The sequence below is a fragment of the Rattus norvegicus genome, chromosome 13 (genome assembly GCF_021556685.1).
Source record: "Rattus norvegicus strain SHRSP/BbbUtx chromosome 13, alternate assembly SHRSP_T2T, whole genome shotgun sequence".
Lineage (NCBI taxonomy): Eukaryota > Metazoa > Chordata > Mammalia > Rodentia > Muridae > Rattus > Rattus norvegicus.
In genome coordinates, this window is record NC_141546.1 from 32,700,001 (window position 1) to 32,712,918 (window position 12,918).

General features: G+C 50.8%; 1 protein-coding gene across 1 annotated transcript in view; it reads right to left on the reverse strand.

Annotated features, from left to right (window-relative positions):
• Gli2 (GLI family zinc finger 2) overlaps nucleotides 1–11,035 on the reverse strand; it is a 216,292-nt gene extending 205,257 nt beyond the window's left edge. The window contains 1 exon segment of the mRNA NM_001107169.2: nucleotides 10,722–11,035. The gene's annotated coding sequence lies outside the window, so the exon portion shown is untranslated.
• Nucleotides 11,036–12,918: the final 1,883 nt, after the last annotated feature.

Consider the following 12,918-nt stretch of genomic DNA (forward strand, 5'->3'; position numbering starts at 1 on the left):
TCCTTTACAAATCTCCCCTGCGGGGAGTCTACGTGGAGCACAAGTCCAAAAATGCAGTCAGGTGAGCATCTGGCTCTCAGACTCACTGGACTCTCCTGATAGCCTCTGACCAAGGATGAGGATTTGCCTGTACATCACGAATTCAGCCTATCAAATAAATAGTTTCTCCTAGAGTTCAGGTGGTAACTCGGGCAATAAAGTACTCATTTTATAAGCACGAGGCCCGAATTCCATCTCCAGATCCCGTGTAAACATCTGGTGTGGAGAGAGCAAGGTGGCTCATTAGGAAAGGCTCTGCGGCCAAGCCTGCCAAACTGACTTTGACTCCGGAGACACGCACACCCAACGGTAGGAGAGAACCTACTCCCACAGGAGTTGTCCTCTGACCTCCAGTGCTGTTTATGGCACCTGCCCCTGACACACACACACACACACACACACACACCCACACACACACACACACACACACACACACACACACACACACACACACACTAAATAGATAAATGTAATTAAAATAAAATCTAAAGTCAGGTATGGTGTGGTACACACTTATAATCCCAGTGCTGAGAAAATGAAACCGGTGGGTCCTAGAGATTGACTGGTCAACCAGGCCAGCATCTTTGATAGGCCGCAGGCTAGTGAGGGAGCCCATCTCAAAAGGAAAAGTGGGCAGTGTCTGAACCTCAGGAACACACACATGCATGTACACAGCCTAACGGCATGTATCAGAGCACCGAAGGCTAGCCCACATGGGCAGACCCTCAGGTATTTAAAGCCTGTGATGGTCACTCTTTAACTGTCAGTTTGACATACACATAACCACTTGGACAGAAAGTCCTAACTGAGAAACTATCTAGATCAGGGTGGCCTGTAGGCATGTCTGTTGGGGATTGTTCTGATTGTTACTTGATGTACGAGGATGAAGCCCACTGTGGGTGGTATAATTCCTTAGGTAGGAACTCTGTAACTGGTTAAGAGATGAGTAAAGGAGCAAGCACCATCCACGCATTTCTCTCTCTCTCAGCGCCTGACTGTAATGTGACATGACAAACTGTTTCAAGTTCCCTGCTCCTCGACCTCCCCACGGTAAAGGGGTGGGACTCAAAACTACGATCCAAAATAGACAGAGCTTTCTTCCCCGGAATCAACTTTCATCAGAGTATTTACAGCGATGGAAATGAAGTTATGAGAACGACCCCCCCTCTCTCCAGCAATCAGGACTGCAGTGACCGATAAGGCCACCATTCTAAGGATCCTAACCCTTGGGTGGACTGTGCTGAGTACCAGACTGATCTTCTAGTCCTGTCTTTATCCCACGAGCTCTAGAGATCATTTCTCGGTGCTATTTTGATCCAGAAACAACTCAGCTTTCACTTAATCTGCCTGACCATTACACCCAGTCAGTCCAGCATCAGTGGACAAGGAGGGTGAAAGTCTTCCAATCTGCTGATAATAGAGTCTGGGCCGGCCTGAACCTAAGGGCCATCACAATCTTAAATAGATAACTAATTGAGAATAACCAGGAATAAAGCCTCGTTGGTAGGATACTAAGTATACCCAGAGCCCTGGGTTCCTTCTCTAACACTGCATATATCAGGCAAGGCAGCACATGCCTGTAATTCTCAGCACTTGGAAGGCAATGCTGGGGCATCAGAAAAGTTCAAGGTTGTCTTAGCTTTGTACTCGGTTTGAGGACAGCCTGAGATATGTGAGACCCTGTCTCAAAACAGCAACCACAAAAAAGATCTCCCATCATCCACCTTGATAAAGGCACTCACTGTGGCAAACTATTCACGCAGGGGATTCTCCCTTGGGCCTCGGAGTCTGCGTATTTAATGGGTTTCCCACCTGAACCTCACCTGATTGACCCAGGAACCCTACTTAGAGACCATCTATGAAGGTCAGCCTCAGATCTGCCGCTCATCACTCATTTTGTGAGGTATGTGTGTGTGTGTGTGTGTGTGTGTGTTGCATGTACAAGCTCATGTAAGTGTACACTGTACATATATGTGGAAGGCCAGAGCTCAATGACAAGTGACTTTCTCAATTTTATTGTTCTTAATCTTGTGTGTGCAGGTGTGTGTGTGTGTGTGTGTGTGTGTGTGTGTGTGTGCGAGTGCGCGTGCGCGCGCACTGAGTATGTGCATGTGGGCAGGAACACAGAGGTCAGAGGAGTTTTCAGGAGTCAGTTCCTTCTTCAACCATGTGGGTCTCTGGGATCAAACTCAGGTCATCAGGAGTGCCAGCCATGCCCTTTCACCCACTGAGTCATCTCCTCCACCTCATTGTTTTGAAACAAGGAGCCCAAGGAGCCCATCAATTTGTCGAGGCTAGCTGGCCAATGAGCTCCAAGTCTCTGCCTCCCCTGAGCTGAGATCACAGACATTCACTGTCAAGCCCGGTTTCAAGCTCAAGCCCTCGTGCTGCAAACACTTTACCAACTGAGCCCCGTCTGTCCCGGCTCCACTTCTATCCCTTGTATATCTTAAGAGCAGAAAACAATCCAATTCACAGAGAGCTGCCACTTACAGCCTTACTGATCTAAATGGATTTCCGCATACATATACAGATCGTACATCTCTCCTCGAATTTACCAGTACAAAGAGCCCGGGAACAGACGCTACTGCGAGTGTAACCTACTATATTATGTCTACTGCACACTTCATCTTCTCTAGACAAACATCCACCTCACTTCCTCCCCTCCCCTGACTCCCTATCTGCATACCTATGAGGCCTTGGCAGATCTGCTGACTTCCTCTCTCCCGGCATAGACAAATGCATACATACCTTGCCCTCGAACCTCCTCAGATCTGTCCCCTCTCCTTGATCTCCTGAAGACAAGGAGGGACAGCCCTAAATATTCTGTCCCTGCCTGGACACACACCATGCATCACGAAGGCACAGCCCAGGGCTATCAGTGGAGGTGTCTGAGTGATGGGCCTTCAATCTGTCACTGCACGTTTGCGACCTCATTTTTTTTTCTTTTTTTGGAAAGTCAAAATGCTGCCTTCATCTTTAAAGATCCGAGACATATTTATGTGTCAGCCCTTCCTAAACTGCCTTCAGCTTTCAGGAGAGTGTGAAAGGGCCATCACTGACCAAGTGGCCATCCGGGTACCCATGACCACTCTAACCCTTAGACCACTCACTAGACCTTAGTGCAGCAGTTCTCAACCTGTGGGTCTCGACCCCTTTGGGGGGGGAGTCAATCTCAAAACAGTAGCAAAATTAGTTATGAAGAAGCAATGAAAATAATTTTATGGTTGGGGGTTGAGGAACTGTATCAAAGGGTCATAGTATTAGAAAGGTTGAGAACCAAAGCTTTACAGTTACACTGAATCCTGAGGCTGCCTCGCAAGAGAGACCAATGAGGGGAAGGCAGAGGCGAATCTCTCCAGAGGCTCCCAGACACCAGTTACCACCCCCCCACCCCACCCCCGTCTCCCTCTGATCCTAATCCTACTGCCCAGAACATATTGGCTACTGGGGAAATCATGCTGCAGCGACCAACACCTTCCCTTTCACGATATGATGGTTAACCCCAATTATCCACAAGATCTAAACTCACCTTAGAGAGAGCCTCTGGACATATCAGTGAGGTGTTTTCTAGATTAGGGTAACTGAGGTAGGAAAACCCACCCTAAATGTGGGTGACATCATTTCATGGGGTGGAGTTCTAGATTGAGGAAAAACATCACAAGCTAAGTACCAACCAACATTCATTGCTCTCTGCTTCCTAAATGTGGATACCACTTTCTGAGTTACTGCACACTGCCAGTCACCATAATCTCTCTGCCTTGATGGACTGTGGACCAAACAAACCCTCCTTCCTTCAGTTGCTTGTATTTAGCAGGGAGCAATGGAGAAGGTAACACGAACACAGTCATCAAGCAGTAGTGTGGCTTGGTCTCCTTCTCTTCCCGAGAGCAACACAAACAGTTGGACCTGCTCTCTCTACGAAGTCCATCCATCTACCACTTTTCCCTCTGCCTCCACTTGTCCCCAAGGAAAATGCCCTGCGTAAGAAAAGAAATTCCATGAATTACCTGGGTGGTCCTCAGGCCCAGGGTTCCACACCATGGCCACCTCATAAGCAAGTACTTAATGATCAACTCTTCAGTTTGAAGTGAGAGTCCTGCAGAAGTATCCTAACCCATGCCACAATGCTGCTCCCTCTGCCCACTATCGCCATAGCAACACTCCTGGTCCCCACACTTCCAATTACACCAGTGTGTTTCTGTGTCTTCCCCCAGACCACACTGGGTCTGTCCCTAGCTTCTTCAGCCATTACTTGGTCAATTACAGATTCTCAAAAAAAGTAACACATTAAGCCTGCCCCTCTTTCCAGTTCTCCATCTCTGCCTACACTGCAAACACTTGCATACTAATGGCCCCATCTTTGGTTTAAAATATAGACCTTTTCTTAAAACACCCAACATAATGAATAAACCTAAATATTAGAAATTGAAATTATTAAGTAAATCATTCCACCTGCAAAGCTTCCATTTGCATGCCATTAATTCATGATGCCATCAAAAAAAAACTCATCACATTCTGTATATTAGAAGCTGATTTATGTAAGAATTGGAAAAAAAAACGAGCTCAAATTTATGCTGACATGAGGTGCACACTCAATGGAGAAAGATTTTTCTTACCTCCTTTCTACCATTTTTGGTGTGTGTGTGTGTGTGTGTGTGTGTGTGTGTGTGTGTGTGTGTGTGTTTAAATCAGACAAGCAGTTGCAATCTAGCATGAAGAAAAAGAATCTGAGGAATGGACTGGTATGTAGTAAGATGAAAAATGCAACTGCCTCCTGTGTATGGCGGGCTCGAGGCAGGCTTAGCCTCATGAACACACACACACACACACACACACACACACACACACACACACACACACACAGCACTCCAGTTATTAATGTCAAGAATGCCAAAGATACGCTGGAAAATCATTACCATTCATCGCCACTAACCGCCATTAAACTTCAATCAATTCAACTTAGCACAAGTGTACTTGAGCGGCCCTTACAGTTTCTTATAAATGAGGCTCCGAAGTCGGCCTGACTTATTTCATTGTCCAAGGCACAAAGACAGGGCGCTAAGTAGGGACTGAATGGGGCCTATACGGGGCCCCGCACGATGTTCTTTTAAACATTCTGTCCTAAGTGTTCAACGATCTTTTTCTGCAAGCTGAGAGGTCAGGACGAATGGGCATGGCCCAGAGAAGCACCCATTCCTTCCCAGCTTTGGGGCCTTGTAAGCTACACCCTGCAGATGTCTAAGGGAAGTTTCAAACGCCACCGAAAGTTTAGCAAACGGATCTCTCTCTCCCTCATCAAAGACTCCGGTTCTCTAAACTTGAGCCTCTGAGGGAGGCATGAGGAAGGAGACCCAGGGGCAGGGAGGTTAAGAACACCGTGTCGGCCCCGGCTCAGGTGGACACTGTGCCCCAGGCGGGCACCACGACCTGGCCCTCTGGCCTTCTTCCTACCCCGCCACGAGCAGGGTCCCGGGCGGCTCTAGCCACCCGCCGCAACAATGTAGCCATTGTTCGCGCTCGCGGAGCCGGCGGGCGCGCAGGTGGGAGGCCGCGGGCGCTCGGGCACGGAATGTTCCCCGGACGGGGCGCGCTCGGCGCCGCCCGGACACGCGGCCTGCGCGGCCCCACGGGGACGACGGAGCCTCGGAGGGGCGGGGCGGGGCGGGACGGGATGGGGCGGGGCGGGGGCAGACGGGGGGGGGTGGGGCGGAGGAGGGAGAGACAAAGAGGAGCAGGAGAGGAAAGGAGGGATGGAGAGGGTACGAGAAGGGGGGCGGGGAGAGAAGAAAGTGGAGGCAGGAAGAAAAGGAACGATGGGGAAAAGAAAGCAGACGGGAAGTTATGAAGGGCAGGAGGAAGGGAAGACAAGGTGGTAGAAAGGAGAAAAGGACAGAAGAGATTGGAGGGAGGGAAGGAGAGAGGGTAGAAAAACGAGGAAGAAAGAATAAGTGAGACACACAACAGCCCAGAGGTATGAGAGCCCAGTAAGACTGAGGAAAGAACAAGAGTTCACCCTCATACAGAAAAAGGGCTCCAAGCCCCGCCAAGTCAGCAGCCTTAATCACACCCGGGGCTTTGCATAATTACAGGGTGAAAGCCAGGTCTAGAGGTAGGGAGATACTTAACTGTGTCCCAGGGAAAGCTGAGGGCAGGGACAGGCTGTGAAGGCTGTCTCTCCTCCACCCATGCCAACCCCTCAGAGCCTGGATCCTAGAGGAAAAGGTTGCGGGCTGCAGCAACACTGACCACCACGGGCCTGAAAGCTGCATTTCACGTCCCCTTGGATAGGAATCCAGTCTGTAGTGGGGCCACCCTCTGGAGTGCCCTCCCTGGAGGACTGGGACCCTCTGCACGCAAAGAGGTGATTCAATCCTAGTCCCCTGCTAATGAATTAAAAAGTTCTCTTTATTTCATTTGCTGGTTTTGGGTTCATTAAATTTTCCACAGATTTGCAGAGACAAAAGCAGTCAATAAACGCAGACAAAAGTGGCCGCATCAAAAAGGGCAGAGAATTGGGAAAAGGCAAGATAAAAGTGATATCTGATCCCAGATCCGCAGGCGGCGAAGGAGCAGAGGCTGCAGGGAGAATCTCAACGGGCCATCACCCTCCTCAGCCTGCCTCCCATTAGTACCAACTCCCCATTCAAGACAATAGCCAAAGCACTAAAAGTGGTTTTCCTATGCTAATGTTGAAACCCAGCACTCGGTTAAAACACACTTCCCAGAAACCTGCCTTTTTAAAAATCACACATGTGAAACACACACCAAAAAAAAAAAGAAAGAAAGAAGAAAAAAATCTCCACATTAATTCGTTCTATTTAAACCCAAGTCTTAAAAAAAAGGAAAAAAAAAAAGAAAAGTAAAGAAACAAATGTAATGGTTACTGCCTGGTCACATCTTAACGGTTATTTCCCAGCATGTGTATGTTAGGTAAAAAGCCAGAGGGAAAACCTAAGTAGAAACACGACTTCTTCAGTTGTTGGAAGAATTCGGGACAGTAGGCCTCACCAAAAGAGGTCATCTTCCCATGTTCTGTCACCCTCAAAAATCTAAAAATAGTGACCCAAAGTTTTTCCAAGTCCTTTACGTTTTCCACAAGCCCTCAGATTCGAAAACATGATTAGTACTAAATATGCTGGCGTATTTACCTGAAAGCCACAGAATGGCAGAGAAGGTGGCCTTCTTTAGGGTCCTGTCAGAGGACAGCCAGTGCTACTGACCTCACTCCATACCTGCTATTAGCAAACGAGGCCAAAGTACTCATTCCCTTCCCCCCAGATTCTTTAAAAGTGACAGTAAGCCCAGCACCAAACATCTGGGTAGTCTGGCTGTCGACCCAATCACTGATTCTGCCCCTCCTGATGTTCTAGAATCTGAGAACAGAGTCTTTAGTTGGCCTTCGTGTGTCCACGCCTCTGATGCTTAGTGAATGGAAGAAAGGAGGGAGCTGCTTCCCTGGGGTTCCCTTTCAAAGGGCGCCCCCAGGCCCAGCAGCTGCAGCTGCCCACAGTGAGGTCCACCTGGCCTTGTGGCCCCTGATGTGCCAGTTAACAGGCACTGTACAGGTAGACCTCCCACCGGAGACCCCCAGCTGAAGACACTGGGCAAGCAGCCCCACCCTGTTCCCTGCGGTTTGAGCAGCAAAGGCCAGCTGCACCCACAAGGTTTTAGGACTCTGTTTTTGAGCTTTAACAAGCCAGCTGGGTGTGAGGGGTCACAGCCGCATTCACAGTGCATACAACAACCTCATGGTCTCATTTAAAGGGAACTGCTAGTGTCTGGGCACTGAAGCTTTCGGGGGGGGGGGGGAATGCTGAGGGAAGAAGAGTACTTAGTATAGGCAAATATCCAATGTTGTCTGCCTGCTTGCAGACTGTCCCGGATTCACTAATCCAGCCCCAGGGGCTGCACTGTGTACAGGGCTCTTGTAGAAGTACAAAAAAAGAGTGAAGTATTTGTGTATTTTTCAGGCTGCAGTGCAAACAAGCCAGCTGCAGGACACAGGCCCTGAGACCCCCACAGCAACCAGGAAATGAGCTTGTGTCCAATAACCACACACACACACACACACACACACACACACACACACACACACACGCCCCTCTTACTATTAAGCAACTCAAAAGCACATCTTCTCTCCCCATGGCTCAGTGCTCAATGCTCTCCCAAGCCTGCAAGGCCAGAGGAACATCTTGAGAAAGTGAAGCTCCTGGCTAACTCCGGACACACTTCAAGGTGGTCCTCCTTCCAGGCCCGACTTGAATTTGGGAGCAGACCTCAGTCAGTCTGAATTCGGTGCATATTCCCACACCATGTCAGCTCAGTTCCCACCCAAGCACAGATGTAGATTTATCAATCCCAGTCCCAATTAGTTCATGGATGAGCCCAGCCCTGGGTAGGAAAAAGATGTTTGCTTTCCCAGACACGGGAGGCGAAGCAAGAGCCGATCTCCTACAGGACTCGCTATTACAAAGAACCTTCTCCTGTGTTACTCTAAGCCCCGCTAGGATCAGGAAAGGTCTCATGGCATTTGGGGGGCGGGCATCCTAAATCTTCCTACATGTAATTAATATTAAAATTCATCAGATGAGCTCTCTGTAGAGCAGGCAACACCTGAGTAGAAACTGTATCCAGAAGAGGCCATTTCTAAATCCTGGAACCCTCTAGAGAGAAGCAGCAAGTTAGAGAAAAGGGAAAACAAGATGTAGAGATGCTAGAAGTGAAACCTTCAGCAGGAGGGGCCTGCTTGGTTTAGACTGGGCGTTCTGGGATTAGGGCCCCAGGATAGAACAGAAGCTGGAAGAAGGCAAAAGCCTCAAAACTCAAAGCAAGCTAGCATCCAGAATGTTTCCTCCTAGTTAGGGAGACCAATCCAGGTAGGAACACAGTGTATTCCCTCCTCCATTCCAGACCGACTGAGCTCTTGAAGGGGCCAGACCCCAAGACACACGGAAGCCTACTCAAAAAGGGAAACCGCAGCCAAGGTGAGGAAATGGGCGGGGAGGGGGGTCGAAGGAGAGGTGGCTAGAACAAACAGATAACATCAGGGAGACTTGTGACAAGCCCGCCTATTCCGCCCGCTACCCCCCCCCCCGTGCTGTATATTTTGGATTTCACAGTTTATTTACTTTTCTTTTCTGGCACCGAGCCCCCGGAGCATGCCAATACAATATTTGTTTAAACACTATTTTATGCCGCTTGCGAGGGAAACGTTTACTTTCAAATTCTCCAACATCCCCCAGAGCCTCGTCTGCAAACAGCATATGAGCGTTTTACAACTGTTCCCTTTATCTGAAGCTGTGGGGATTAAACCTTCACACGCCCAGTGAGGGCGGAGGGGCAAGGGGCCCAGGACATCGGGCCACCGAACAGCAAGATGAAGGATGCCCCAACCGGGGAAGAGAGAGGTACAGAACCCATCCCCTCCCAGCCTCTGAGGGATGAAACTACTGAGAGAAGTCTCTTGAACCCCTGCTCCAACTGGGATCAGCTCTGGGAACCACAGGACAGTTACACAAAAGAGAGAGCCTAGAAGGAGAGGCGCTCTGGGGGATCCCCACAAACTCATTGCGTCTTTGTGGCCAGGTCACTCGAGGTGAAGCGCAAGGGCTCCATCCTTAGCGTCCTCAAGCTCTAAAAGTCAGGTTTCCAAGGAAATGAGAGCAATTGCTGCGGGACTGAAAAGAAGCCCAGTGGGTGGACTTCCAGCTCCCGACGCGGCGGGAGTCCTCTCGAACTCACTCAAGCACACGGTCCCTCCCCCCACCCCCCAATCCCGGAGGAAAAAAAAAAAACGTTCCCCTCTCTCTAAACCCTTAATAGGATTGGCGCCCAACTCTGTCCGCGCCGCTCCTCATCCATCACACACAGATCAAGTTGCAGTAGTGGATTTTTCAAATTCCTCAGCAAATATACTTGTTGAGAGATTGCTTGGGGGGTGTTAAGTGGGGGCTAGAATGAAAGCGAGGAGTAGGGGGAACCGATCCCTCGGCGAAGGATTACACGTGGATCCATTCGAGAAGTCAAGGGGATCTGGAGACCTAGGGTAAGAGAGAAAGGTAAGGAAACCAGAACCGAGGTCCAGAGACTGGTGGAGGGGGGAAGGGGCAACAGGGTTCAACGAGGGGGAAAGAAGGAGAGAGGAAGAAAAAGAAAAGACTGGGCTCAGGGACGCGGACTCACAGCGCGGAGAAGTGGAGTTGCAAGTTTCCAAGTGGCCGGCGGCAGCTGCAGCACACCGCACGGGCGCGCTCCCAACTGCCCATCTAAGGGAGCTTCGGCGCACCCCAGACCCCACGTCGCCCCCAAACAGTTCAGGCTCCGAGCGGTGCCACCGGTCAAAGACCGGCCTACCCGAGCAACCCAAGAAGAAGCACTATCCCTCAAGTGGAGGGCAGCGGTAATAAAATCGACCCCAGACACGAGTTCTGATCCCCAAGATCCTCCTTAAGTCTTGCCGCTGCTGGACCAGAGCAATAATCAGAGTTGCCCTCTCTGACCGACCCCCTAAAATCAGTGTCACGATCTCGATTCCGGCAACACTCCGAAAACCTCACAGCATCTCAGCCGAAGCTGGCCAGGCTAGGAAGTGCTTCGCCACCAAGAGTAAGGGGGGGGGGGGGGAAGAAAGGAAGAAAAGAAAAGAAAAAAAGGGGGTGGGGAAGCCAATGCAACTTTACCGAGGAGACAAAAGTTTGCCTCTAGCACGCAGGTGGCCTCTCGGGCGCCGGGCAGTGGTTGTAGGGCCCCATCCCAACTTGGCTGGAGTGGGGCTGCCGAGTGCCGGGTCTCGGGCCGCCGGGGCTGGGCTGGCCAGGCAGAAGAGGGGACCAAGGCGGGCGGGGGACCCGGCAGTCCCAAAGGACACCAGGCCAGCAGCTCCCGGAGGCTGCGAAGCTACGCACGGCCCGCGCTCCTTCCTCTGGCTCCTCCTCGCCTTCCTCCGCGTCCTCTGTAGCCGCCGCCGCCTCCCGCTCCTCCTCGAAGTCTCATTGATGAGAGGAGTTTGAAAAAAAGTCCGCGGAGCCGTGCTGCCTCGGCTGGCGAACGCCGGCACTCCTGCAATCCATCAGCGTCTCCGGGATGGCGCAGCGCCCCCGCGCGCCGAGCACGGGCACACCCGGATAGTCGCGTCCTTAGCCTGTCCGCCCCCGCCGCGTGCACCCCGCCTCTGAGGATGGGGGCGGGGGGAACACCACCCTGGATGGGGCTAGCGAGAGGGCGAACACAGATTCCCCTCCACTAGAGCTCCAGCAAGGAAAGCACCCCTCCTGGAAAGTTCGAGTTGGGGACCAGAGAACCCTGGGAGTTAGGGACTGGGGGCGAGGATAACGACCCAGACGCCACTCTGGAGGAGAGGAGCTGGAAATATCGCAGATTCTTCCAACCTAGCTCGGAGGAAATAAAGCACTCCTACTGGAAAGTTCCAGCTACGGGAGCACACGCCAGTCTCAAACACTTTTTCTAAGGCGCCGGGGTGGGGGGGTTGCTAACTCAAGTCAGATGAGCTCTGGAGCTCGGGAGCTGCGACTGCTGGTTTCAATATCTGAACTCCCCTTTTCCTCTCAGCCCCCTCAGCCCTCCGCCGGTTGTTCCCAAAACTCCCTGACCCTCCAGCGCCGTAGCAGGAAGAAGACACACGTGGGATGGGAAGCAAGACTGGATTCACGCGGGCCCTCCTCGCCCGTGCAGCTAGTGCAGGTGCCCGGGCGGGGGGGGGGGGAAACCCAGACGCCCCTTGCCAAGGCTCGCTCTTGCCGCCATCTGAGAGCACGCTGGCGACAAATGACGCCAGCCTTAGGCTTACTGCATATGTTTTGTAGTGAGGGGGTTTTGTTTTATTTTTTTTTTTTTCGGAGACTCCACTGAAGCTGCTTCAGCCAGATGGAAGTAATCAGAACTCAACAGAGGGAGAAGGAAGAATTAGGCTCACTGAAGTTGCAGGCCAAAGTGTAGATGAAGCTGTGCATGAACGCGTTTGCCTAAGTAGCCCTGGTTCTTCCACACAGTCCAGAACCGTGCCCTCCCAAGCCATGGGACTCCACTTCCTCTTGGGCTCTGCTCCTAGAAAGCTGACCATGGGACTTCTTTATATTTCTGCCTGACGTTTGTGGAAACCCTGTGTTCTAGTTACTTTGTATTATTTAACTTGTCACAGGGTCTTCTCCTTCTTTTAAAGGTGGGATGGATGGCTGATGGTTGATGAAGCTGCAAAACTTGACCACGGTAATCTAAGGTTGGTACAGTTAAGTAGGTGTGTGAGGATGTTGGTAGCATCTCTTTCCAGCCCCTCCTGTCTAAAATGCAAGAGAACCGAGACTCCAGACCAATCCTACCCTGCCGAGGACATGGGTCCTTCTCAGCCCATTTTACTCACTGAATCAATCCCTCTTGATGGACGGCAATTATCCTATGGGCTCTTCCCTAACTCTTATTTGTTTCTGTAAGTCAGTATCTCCGTACTTTTTGAAATAGAACCCAAGGCCATCCTCCGAGGTCCACCTCTGAGCCCCTAAGTTTTACATTTAAATTTTTTTCCATGTATTTATTCTATGGGGCAGGGTGTGAGGTCACAGTCCTTTGGCAACAGTCAGAGGGTAGGGCAGAAGGGGGCTGTTTCCCTCCTTCCATCTTGTAACTGCTGAGAATCCAACCCAGGCCCACACAAGCACTGTATTGACCTAGTCACCTTATTGGCCTTGACTTTCACTTTCTAACAGATGGGGAAGTGTTGTGTCCCCGTTCTTCATTTCCTTCCTTCCTTCTCTTTCCCTCAAATGAAAGAAGCAACTATTTTTTTTTCTTTATCTGAGGGAGGGGGAGGCATAAAATACTACAACGATTTGATGCCAACTTTGTTTTCCTCAAAGTAGGCCT